Source organism: Streptopelia decaocto (genome assembly GCF_964273445.1).
Source record: "Streptopelia decaocto genome assembly, chromosome: 5".
In the NCBI taxonomy this organism is placed as follows: Eukaryota; Metazoa; Chordata; class Aves; order Columbiformes; family Columbidae; genus Streptopelia; species Streptopelia decaocto.
This window is the reverse complement of record NC_138659.1, coordinates 14,772,510-14,784,726: the sequence shown is the minus strand read 5'-3', so window position 1 is coordinate 14,784,726 and position 12,217 is coordinate 14,772,510. Positions and strand designations below refer to the sequence as shown.

The 12,217-nt window shown below is 39.4% G+C and overlaps 1 protein-coding gene across 1 annotated transcript in view; it reads right to left on the bottom strand.

Moving 5' to 3' along the window:
• The window catches only part of SLC1A7 (solute carrier family 1 member 7), a gene marked incomplete at its 5' end in the record, with an annotated part of 48,320 nt that overhangs the window by 34,078 nt on the left and 2,025 nt on the right, over positions 1-12,217 (bottom strand). The window lies entirely within an intron of this gene.

Below are 12,217 nucleotides of genomic sequence, written 5' to 3'. Positions count from 1 at the left end.
GGTGCTGCAGAGAGTTCAGAGAAAGGCAATGAAGCTGGTGAGGAGTCTGGAGCACAAGTGTGATGAGGAGCAGCTGAGGGACCTGAGGGGTTCAGCCTGGAGAACAGGAGGCTGAGGGGAGACCTTATCGCTGTCTACAACTGCCTGAAAGGAGGTTGTAGCATGGAGGGTGTTGGGCTCTTCTCCCAAGTAATAAGTGATAGGATGAGAGGAAATGGCCTCAAGTTGCACCAGGGGAGGTTTAGATTGGATATTGGGAAAATTTCTTCCTGGAAAGGGCTGTCAGGCATTGGAACAGGCTGCCCAGGGCAGTGGTGGATTCACCATTCCTGGAGTGGTTTAAAAGATGTGGAGATGTGGTGCTTAGGGACACATTTTAGTGGTGGATTTGGCAGTTACGTTAACAGTTGGACTTGATGATCTTAAAGGTCCTTTCCAACCTTAAATGATTCTATGACCAATTATCTGTAAACTCTTCAAAGCATACATCTCAGGAAAACTGCAGGAGAAATAATACACCACATTTACTGTTTTGTGTGCCCCACTATCCAGCTTTCCCATCAAAACAGAATCATTTATCAGGCCTTTCCTCATAAATGGTCATTTACTAAGCTGCACCTCCTTCAATGAGATCTTGACCTCACTCTGCTGAGTGAGGTTGTCTAGAGCCAAAGCTAAAGTGCAGCTTAAGCTTTATAGTAGATTTAATGAAATCAAATGGGTGGGATTTAGTGCTCAGGTTCTTGCTATCCACTAGATTAATTAAGAAAATGTATTGCTTTTCTGCACTGCCAATCTCTCGTCTAGCGTTGGTTTTGTTAACACTACAGGAGCAAGGGGAAACACTGTTTGCACTGTAATACGGATCATTTAGAAAATGAGCATCTTTATAACTCTCACTCTTGAAACTATTTTTCTTCCCTCTTTTTTATCACTGTATTTGACAAAAGTTCCACCTTTCTGTATGTCTGTAAAGCACTGTGTAAAAACAGCACTACATATTAAAAAAACAGTAGCAGCAACGATGCTCAGTTGCTTGGCATTTCCCTTGGGTGGATCCCTACAGAAGAGTAAATATTCTAAAACATTTCTTTGATAAAATAGTTGAGTTAAATACATCTAATTCAGATTAATTGTTAGTTTTCTGTAAAACAATCTCTATGTTGTTATTTCTAGGACTGAACTCTTACGACAGGCTGAGTTTTCACAGGCCATTGAACCAATTCAGCAGCTCATTGATGCTCAAAGGAGTTCCCTACATTGTGCTAGACTTCAGCACTGTTCTACCCTGACCATCCCAGGAAAAAAAAAAAAAAAAGAAAAATGAAAATCAAGTTGATTTTAACTAGCTGGATGTTTTTCATGGTAATAATTTTCAGTGTTCTTTATAGATATATTACGCAGGGAAAAAGACTCCAGAGGTATGATGGCTTGACCATTGACCAGCAGATCTGTAACATGTAGGTAGGATACCATGCAGTGATGACTTGGAGAGGGCACTACCAAGGAGATGGACAGTCCACTGCTCTTCCTAGTACTGCCCTGAAACCACTACCAATGTGGGAAAGCCACACAGTTATTGTTGTCCTTGATGCCGCTGCGTTGTGTTTGTTCTACAGAACAATGGAGAGATGAATCCTGCGCATAGCACTTGAACTGTCTTGGTTGTTCACCTAAGAAATATGTCCAGAAGTACTGAGGGATAAAAATCCTAATTAAAATATGTCCAGCAGTTCAGGTGCCTTTGGGGGTGTCACCTCAGGCTCAGGATGTTGGGCCATTAGGATCTAGGGGGTGTTGTGCAGCTGGAATCTAATCATACATTGGCTCTCAGGTGACAAATCCCGAGGGGGCTAATAATGAGATTGCTCTGTCTTGGGATATTCATTAACAAGATCATCATCTGTAATGAGATTATCCTGTCACCAGATAAAGTCATGCTCAGTTCATGCTGTGATGAGAAAGTCCTCAAAAGTAATTAACTATGGAGGTGCAACAGGGGTAACTGTGGTGTGACAGAAGCATGAACAAACGTGTGGGTTCAGACAAAGCCCTGGGCTTTTCCATGCCTGCAATGCTCCGTTTTAAGAAGGGACCAGTGGAAGCAAGTCTCCAAAGGCTGAGGGGCTACACTGGTCATATAATTTTAAGCAATTGCTCAGAATAATTTTCAGAAAGAAACACCTGTAACTAGTATGAGACAGCGATCACTCATTAACTGTTTTTCATTTGGCTTCATACATTTGATGTCAGAGGGAACAGGACAGAAGACATAAAGATTAAAAGAGACATTGATTATCACTGTTATTGTATGAAGTAAGTAGTACACAGTTACATCACAGGAGTTCCTCACCATGGATGTCTAGAGCTCTAACCTTCACATAATGTAGTCAAAGAAAGACAAGAAAAAGTACTTTTCTTATTTCCTAGGGAATAAGGAAGTCAGGAGGAATAAACTTCCAGATGGTTTAACTTAAGATCACTGTATCCTGTTCAGGTTTTCCCTTTAAATCTAATTTTCATCAGACACTCTTGGCTACATAAAAACTTTGCCAACAGCTTCCCACGCTGCTTCTAAGACTGAACAGAGATGTTCCCAAGCCATCCACTACTAGACTCTCATAAAACACAATGGAATGAAAAACAGTGTACTTTTAAATCTTGTCAAGCCTCAGAGCCTGGTTAGGCTTGGAATAATATTTGATTCATAGATTAAAATAATTTGACTTACTATGTAGCTAAGTAGCTTCCACATGTATGTTTCATGCAAAGCTTCCATAACATATTTAATGATTGCCAAATGGACAAAGCAGGATTAAGACAATGAAAAACAATCTGCAGCTCTTCTGATTAATTGCAGTACATCTTATTCATTTAATTGGTCTGGCAAAAAAAATTTCCACAGAAGTGTAATTTTGTGTTCAGGGACCATTTCTTACTTTGTAGAGAGGGGAAAAGAAAAAAAAAAAAGTCAAGCCTAAGGCTTCCAAAATATGTGTTAATGAGTTTTGGATGAGATATTAAATCTTGTAGTGCAGGATTTAAGTGAAATCTCTGATTACTATGATTTAAGAAGTTTCTTGCACCTTGCTTTCAAACATCTGGGGCTGGATATAATAACTGACACCACAATAAACTAAGTAGCCCCATGACCTCTTTATCTCATGCATAGTTTGTTCCAATTACATATGAAAATTATTTTCCTGTGCCTTTTCTTTCTGCTGTGTAGAATATTATGCATCTTTTTTTAATTCTATCTTGTTCATCCAACAAATCTTGGATTAAATTGTGTGTTCTCAGTGACTACACGATTTGAAGAACAGCCTCCAAAACTGTTGTATTTGCTGTAGATCTGTGCAAATCTCTGTCCTACCTTCTATGTCTGTGGTTTTCAAGCCTCTTCAAAGTTGTGTTTTGATAATCTGAAGATCTCTACACAATGCAAACCTGATGCTCCACAATATTTTAGGTTTATAGTCTTTCTAAGGTTTATATTTTTATTCTTAAGAAGTAAAAGATTTTTGGCTTTTTCATTGGGACTTAAGTAACTCTAAATCTACTCTGATTTGTTTTCTGGGAAATAAGTTGTTCTGATGCAGCCAAATCTGTCTTGTCTCTTCTCTGAACTATCTACCCATATTTTATTGTAGAAAGTAAGTCAGAAAGCCAGTAAACAAAATAGGATTTTGATCAAAAGTTAGATATGGTCTATAATTTAAAGAAGTTTATTCACTTGCAGATATTTAAGACATTTTTTTTCACTAAGATTTCAATTGTTTCATTGCTGATTGTTATTGAAATATTCTAGGTAAATTATTTTATCAGGAATGGCTCAATTAAAGTTTGTTTACATTTTTGGACAGTCTCCATGTGATTTATGAAAGGTTACAATAAATTGTTTCCTTATGGTGTCCTTGTTGAGAGAGGAAGGTGGAGAGCAACGCCAGGATCAGTGGAAGATCTAATGAAACCCAGATTAAGCTTTTAAGGGGAAACTAGAAGGGAAGAGGAAGACCTCAACAACTCCAGGAATTATTATTATATCTGACCCATTAAAAATGTAAAGTTAGCTACTAGGTTGTTTAAAATACTGATAATAGTACAAACCAATGAAGCTATCAAGTAGTAAGTTTCGTATCTGCTTTGAGAGAAATCTGCACAACTCCCCCGCCCCCCCCCCCAAACTACAATAGCAATTTTGACACAATGAGGAATGGAATTCTTTCAATATCTTGGGAATATCAACCCTTATGAGCACCTCTAGGCTTGCTCTGGCTGTCACTGACAGGCATCAGAGTACTTACGAGGTATTTAATTTACAAATAAACCCCAGAACTTTCTATCTTATCTGCAATTCTTATCTGCAATTTTTTTCTGTTGCTTTCTTATAAAAAACACATTTTTGACCTGTCTCAAGATCAAAACCCATATCCCCAGAATGGGAAAATACAAGAAGCTGCTGTTAAGACCCCATTCTGCATGTTTATTTTGTCTTCCTCTCCACCAGAAGCCATCTGGATGTTGCTTTGAAATAGATGGATTATGGATAAAGTTATCAGAAGGGATTAGTGTGATTAGAAAGACATTAATCCTGTCAAGAAGTAATGGTCAAGTATTAACCACCAACAGTTGTTCCTAGAATCATGTTTGTTTTCATTCATCCAGTACCTGCCTCGTGTTCTCATTTTGTAATTGCACGCCGTAGAAAAGACCTTCCTGAGCAAATTCTCCCAGGGAGGCTGGGAAGCTCCTCCAACAGCCAGATTAGAGATGATTATATGACAGCTGAGCATCACAAAAGTGAAGTGCTGGCTTCACTAATGCTGCTTGATCGGGCAGGCAGGCTGTCGTTTACCTTTTTGTCAAGGTCAGTGCCTTCAAGTCTCAACATGGTAATAATCTCCATTTCCACAGCACAAGCCATTTAATCATCTTAAAATGCTTTACTAATATAACCTAATATCATACAGGAAGGTAGTATCTCCATTTTATAGACAAGGAAACAGCAAAAATAAGACACTTCATTTATTTTGCGTAGATGAGGTCCTTAAGGACACGGTTTAGTGACAGTGTTAGGTTAACGGTTGGACTCGATGATCTTAAAGGTCTTTTCCAACCAAAATGATTCCATGATTCTATGAAGACAAACAATTTGCAGTGAAGAAAGGTACGCCTGCAGTGATCTTTCTATTGCCATGGACCATCAGACTTTTCCTCATCTGCACCCAGCTATCTGTGTTTTCACTCAAAGGTGTCAGACATGGTGGGAAGTCTGGCTCTTGATCTTCAAACAGCAAGAAATGACCAGTATGTTAGAAGATCTCACTGTCTGCAATACACCATTTGCAGTGATGGTGTTTAGTTTTACACACAGGCTGCTGGAAGAGAAACTGAAATCTGCAAATGAAACCAAATTGTATTTCTAGTACATCATAACATGCAGCTTTTTGAGATTCTGGTTTTTAAATAACGCTTTATAAAATAGTAAGAATTTTAATTTTTACCCAAAATGTGGAGATGTCCTTTTCCTTATTATCTAACACTTGTTAACTGTTAACGATAAACTGACATACACAGTAAAAATCCTGTCAGGAATTCACATCATGCATTGTAATTTCTTAGTGTGCAAGAGGAAATCTATTTTTATGGATTTGTGTAAACAAGTCAGGACTTTGTATAGCACACAGTGAAGATCAATGTCCAGTGACTGTCACTGCTTCCTCCCCAACAGCTCAGCATGCAAGGCTACTGCGATGTATCTATGAATGCTGGAAGGGACAAACAGCAACCTTTGATCACTGACTGATAAAGGAGATCTGAGACACTGTAGTATAGCACACACAGAATTCAGGCTGGCTTGTTGACTTTAGCTGTTCTGATTTTTAAAAAATCCTAAATTCAAAGGTCAGGATGCAAATCTATTAAACATGGATATGCAGCTTCACGTGTGGAAAGAGCCAAATACTTGATTTTCTCTTTTGTCAGTTCTTTCAAGTGTTTTTAGACTAAGAAAAGGGCAAAAGGATTTGAAACATAAATTTGGATTATAAAGAAATGTCAGATTTATTCAACTGTTTATAGTTCATACATGTTTCTCTCCTAAGGAAATGGAGGGAATCCAGCCAGCCCCTCAAGCGTCACATGTCATTGCCTTCTTTTGCAAGACACTAAGTACTTTAGAGCTCTCAGAGGACTACAGAAAAATTCTGCCAGGTCACAAACTGCTCATATACCATCTGTAATCACTTCAGTGCTTTCCACACCCATTCACTTTATGACCATACATGTCTACTGCACGTCACTAAATTCCTACTGACACTGCCTAAGTAATTTGTACTGAGCTGGTACAGTTTTGTCATTACAGCACGCATAACTGCACAACGTGGACCTCTCGGTTGAACAGGTGGAAGAAAACACTAGAAGACAGTATGGGTTCTGACCATTAGACTCCGTATTCCTAAACACAGATAAGAACATCGATAATGTTACAGATGATAATGTAGTGAAGCTTTTGAAGATGTCTGGGGCACAGAGGAGGGATTCTTAATCAGGTCTCCTAAGAAGGTAGAATGGAATTTTCCTCTACAAGCTAACCTGACATCAGTTCTGCAATATAATAGCGAGATGGATATTTTAAAGTAGTATAACGGTACTGAGTGAGATTGTTCTCTTACTAGCTCTTCCTACCCTTGGGTAATCCTTCCCTTTCAATTTCATCCAAGTACAGTTTTTTTTTTCACTCTTAAAGTCAATAGATTTATCCCCTCTAGTCATCTTAAAACTCACATCTCTAGAGTGACTTTCTCCACAATAAAGGCTGTAGATGTCATATCCTAGGAAAGGGCTAACAGCTTGTTCTCACTGTGGTAGAATGTATTTCATTATTGTTTACATTACAGCGATACGTATAAAGGTAGTTCAGAAATGGGACATTACACACACTTCATGCTATCATTCAGGTACCCTGCAGATTTTGCCATACTAACCAGCAGAAGGTTTACCCTCCTCTGGTGGCAAAGATTTGTTCCTGAGTGCCAATATTTTTCTATGGGCAAGGTAAACCAGGTGAATAAAGGGAAAAGTCCAGCGTCTAATAATGTGAAGAAAAAGTTCTGTGCTTCCAAGAGCAATTTAATTCTATGTGAAAATACAGTTTCTTTGGTACATTATAAAACATTGTTCTGAGCAGCTCCTCAGAGAGCCATAGGCAGCATTTTGCAGCTGCTCTTCAACACCTCACTAGATAATATTGTACATAAATTTGATTGCACTTGATTTTCCCCAGTTTGGCAGCTGCATGAACATAAGAACAGAGCAAATGGTGTTTAGGAAAAAATGACCAGAGGGAATAGTTTAACTCATAAATAGCAGAAAAGAACAAGCCCAAACTGTCCAGAAGCTTATGTTATCTCTCCTTTCTCATTCAGCCTTCAGTTAAATTATGTGAATTTGTCAAGACAACATAGAAAGTATCTCTCAGTATGAGGAATGGATTAGAAGAAATAGTACTGCACATATTATTATTCATGTAAACCAGTATTCTTAAGTGAACTAATCTTGGTTTAAATTTATTGATAAGTAAGAAGAATATTTCATAGCCTTTTAGAGATCTGCATTTTCCTTCTCAATAGACACGTTGGCCATATCAGGCACTGACTTATGGTAGAAGACAAACAATCTCCTGTCTGTCCACTATTACAGCATATTTTTAACCAAACCCTAAACTCCCAAAGAGTATACTGTTGCTGTGAAGTTTTTTAGGGTATGTCTGGACAGACAGCTGTAGACAGACGTGAACTCACTCTGCCTTGTCCCTGGGTTGCCAGGGCTGCTCCGGAAGCCATACAGGCACATTAGTCTTCGCACAGGAGCTTGGGCGTAAAGCCACGCTAATGCGGCTGGACAGCTTCCGGCAGGGACCTGGCACCAGCCTGCCCAGTATGGCTCGTGGGCTCAGTGAGTTTACACCTGCTTGCACCCAGAGCATCTCCTCATCCCCTTGCAAATTTTATACAGGTGTCAGCTATTCAAATGTAACTAATCAGTCACAAGAAACAAAATGTGGTATGGCACAGGCCAGCTGAACAATGACAGAACAAACAATATTCTTCATTAGTGGGATGGTAAAATGCCAATGCGTTCCCCAAATGAGAGAACTGTGAAAAAAAATGATATGGGGAAAAGGGAACTATAATGGAGTATGTTCTAATTAAATATTAGGCTTTAACAGCATGAGTAAGAATGACCCACTCAGGAATCTGAGCAGAAGGATAAGGGATTACCAGAACTGATGGCATTATGGACAGGAATCCCCTTAAAGAAAGACAGTTCTATATTTAGCATATCGTATTTAATTCAGCAACAAAACCTCAATAATACCAAATATTTATTACTACCCCCAAATAAGCCTTCAAATAAATATATTTTTTTATTAGCATACACTTGCTTGTATCAGGCACAACATACTTAGCGGAACAAGCTTTGTATTTTTAAAAAATACAGGTCAAATCAGTTATTTATTTTTTACTATAAAGGGAACAATCTTTAACATTCTGCACACGGAAAAGGATCAAATCTCTGCTAAACATTATTTCTCAATTGTCTAGAAAAGTGCTAGTGGTAAATACATTAAAAATGCAATAATTATCCCAAGCTTAAACAAAACAAACTCTTTTGTCTAAGAGGAATATCCATTAGGGTTACAAGCCTGCTAGACAGCTGACCAGTTTAGTTCTGCCCTGACAACTCCTTCCAACAAGCAGCCTCAGTGCTTACTGCTAATTGTAGTCTTAGAAAACTCAGCCCTATATGTATTACCAGACAAAAGCTTCATCTTATAAACAAGGAGGGTGATGAAATAAGAGATGCAATATTCTATTACATATACAGGTAGACATATAAGACAAAGAGAACTCAACAGGTTCAGCTGGTGTAAACCTGTGTAACTCTGGCTTTAGCCTGCTTTGCTGAAGAAGCAAGGCCTATGCAGTCAAATCTGTGTGTGAGAACCCTCACTCATAACATTTTAATTTATTTTTCTCTCCAATTATGCAGAGGGGATGGAAGGGTCCAAAAGAAAGATTTAGGCTCCTTTAAGGTCTGTGAAACTACATGGGTGAATACAGGAAAGAAATAATCTCTACGCTTCTAGTGTTACCTTCAAATAAGGAGCAGGAGCTGCAAGCCCCAACTCTCTCCAACCTGCAGCAGACACATTTTGCAGCTTCTTCAAAACCTCAGTCACAACAAGATATGAAGTTATAACAGAGCAGGGTGCAGTAACAACCTCCCCCAAAAACATAAGTCAATGCAGTTACAGTTAGTGAAAATCAAGTTTCTGGTTCACTGCAAGTCAATCACTACAAAATAGGTAACCTCAGATGAAGGTGATGGGGCAGGAAACGGGCAGAAGGACAAAGAGGCTCTATAGGGAGGAGACAGGAAGTGAGTTTTGGGACAGGAGCTACCAGCACGGCTGGCACTGCTGGCACAGACGGGATTCCGTCAGAGGGTTTATTTTATCTTTAGCAAATGTGAGGAGATATTAATGGAAAAGCTGAGTGTTCCTCTCCCAGATTTTGCTTTGTGTGGAGCACAAAGACATTGACATCAGAGTAGATTATTTCAGGTATTCAAGAAGTTGAGAAACCAAAGCGATGCAGAGCTATCTCTGCCAATTGACATGTGGCAGGTGGCCAGAAAAGGTTATAATTAACCACATTGAAAAAAGAGTAGATACTTCATATTTTTCTGGGTAGGCAGCAGTATTGGAAAATGCCTCAGATAAATGGCCTCTAGACACGCACAGGTCTTCACTGCTCTGGAGAGACTGGACTCTCCTAACGACTCGGGGTTCCTCAGCATTCCAGGCAGAGCCACCTCCTGGCCATAGGCTGCAATACAGCCTGAGCTTCCACAGCCAAGACATGCACCAGGTGGAAGGAAAAGCTGGTTTAACAAACGTGAGCACCTTGGGCCAGCTGATCAGCAGATGTCTGTCTAAAGACCTGGACCCATGGGTTTTTAAACGTATCAGAGGACTCAGAGCAGGATGCACTGAGATTCACCTCTGCCACTGCCCCGTATGTGTGTGCCTGTTTGAAAACCTGAGATATGTGCTGAAAACTTTTGCTTATAAGGGAGAAAATATATAATTTGCATTGCAGCTCTCATATGAGGATCAAGGCCTCTGTCCCAAAGAGAATCAGGGAACTTCAGATTTGCAGTTGATCTTCCAGGCTTGTTGAGAAGATCCCCCTGTCCAACTGCAGAAAGAGCTCGGGGTGTGCAACTACAAATTCAGATTTGGCTCCTGTTCTCTCTGAGCTCTCTTAAAGTTCCCGTTCCCAAGTTTAAAAGTAGTATCTTATGTTTATACATATAAGTACTGTGCATCTGGTAACTGCAGGGTCTAAGCTTTGATTTTGTAACACTCCCCTGCTGAGTATTCCTTAGGCAGATACAAACTGTCAGACTATTTGTTATCATTTCTTTATGCGGCTGATAGAAGCAGCATCCTTTGTTATATGGGGGTACCTGTTCTCATCACTGAGAAAAGCAAACTATACAAAGAACACTTAGTGGATACCAATAGGTATGACCAGGGCTAAACCTCAGGCAGCAAATCAGGGAAATCAGGGAAATCAGTATATACTTCTTTTAGAGTCATTTTAAGATGCTGTGAAGCTTGTTTCTGTAACCAGACAACTGAAATAATATCAACTCCCATCCTTAATGAAGGTCCACATCACAAAGAACCGAGAAGCTCATGAAGGGCTCAAACTGGAAGGCTAGTGTGGTTGCTTTTTCAAGATTTTTCTGTCTGTGGGAAAACAAAAAGTAAGACCACAGGTGATCTGAGACATCAGAAAAAGGTACAGGAGCTCTGGGGTACAGCACTTCCAAGTGCTGGGACAGAGTTGGGTACAACAAGGATCTGTGCACTGAAGAAACAGTCTCCTGTTGTTTGACTGATTTCTTCTGGATTCAAGGAGCTTTCAAAATAAATACAGTTCAATCAGAGATATCTGACTATATAATCAGTTTCTCTTTCCTAATGGATACAATCTGCAAAGTTCTGTTCCAACTCTCTATCCATTAGCTCGAAGGAGGGATAGTACAAATTTTCAGCCACTTCTGGATAAGGTTGGGTTTGTGCAAGATTTTCTGAACTATTATCAGTCTTCTGAGCCACACACTTTCCACCTTTTACTTCTGCCACAACCCTTCAAGATAAAATCTGGACTTGGAGACAGTGTGTTTTGCACTGAGTGCCTCTTTTAACCCTCCTTTCTCACCTTCCCTTTTCTCTACTTTTTTTTTTTTTTTTTTACTTATTAGTTCATGGAAAAACTTGCATTAACTTTGACTAGGAGAGTAAAATTAGAGCTTGGTGCTATACTCCTGGCTTTCATAAACAATAATACAGAGTAACTGAGAAGATAATTTAAATGTCATTGCTTCCACAGGACAGGCTGAGAATATTCCAAATGCAAAAGAAATTTAGTTTAAATGTGCATGCACACTGGTGAAAACACAGAGCACTGGTTTACTCATTTTATGAAATACATGTGTGGGAAATACTGTGCTTGTTGTGGGGAAAAAAAAAAAAAAAAGACTGTACAAGAATGTAATTATATATCTGGAGTATTTTTTGTTTGCAAATCCCTGAAATTTCAGTGTGCAATAGCAAGTGATAGTTAGTTTGTTATACAGAGAGGCAGAGTCATGCTGTCTTACAATGAGAGCTAATCTCTTTGAAGATCTGTAAAGTTACTTCTCTTTCTTCCTCAGAGGATGGAGGCCATCAGCTCTAACACTGCAGCTCAGAGGTTCACTCCTGGCACATCCGTAGGTGACACAGAGCTGTCACAGTCTGTGTCAGAGCAGCTCTTACCTACTGAGATGCTTCTCCTCCTAGCATCTCTAAAAAGCAAGGGGATTTAAAGAACTACACATTTTAGGGAAGGGCATGTGACTCAGCTCCAACACTTTTCCGTTCTTACTACGTCACTTATTTGTGTGAGGTTCTTGTTGTCCTTGGAAAACTCTCCTTTCACCTCTGAAGAAAAATCTGATGTATTTTGTCCTGATGTTCTCCAGCTGCATGGGACAGAACCAGGTGTGAGTCTATGCTTAGATCTGGTTCAGTAAATTTTGCTTTGTTACTCTCCATCTCTCCTTATCTCTTCTCTCAGCATTGGGCTGAGAGCTTTTG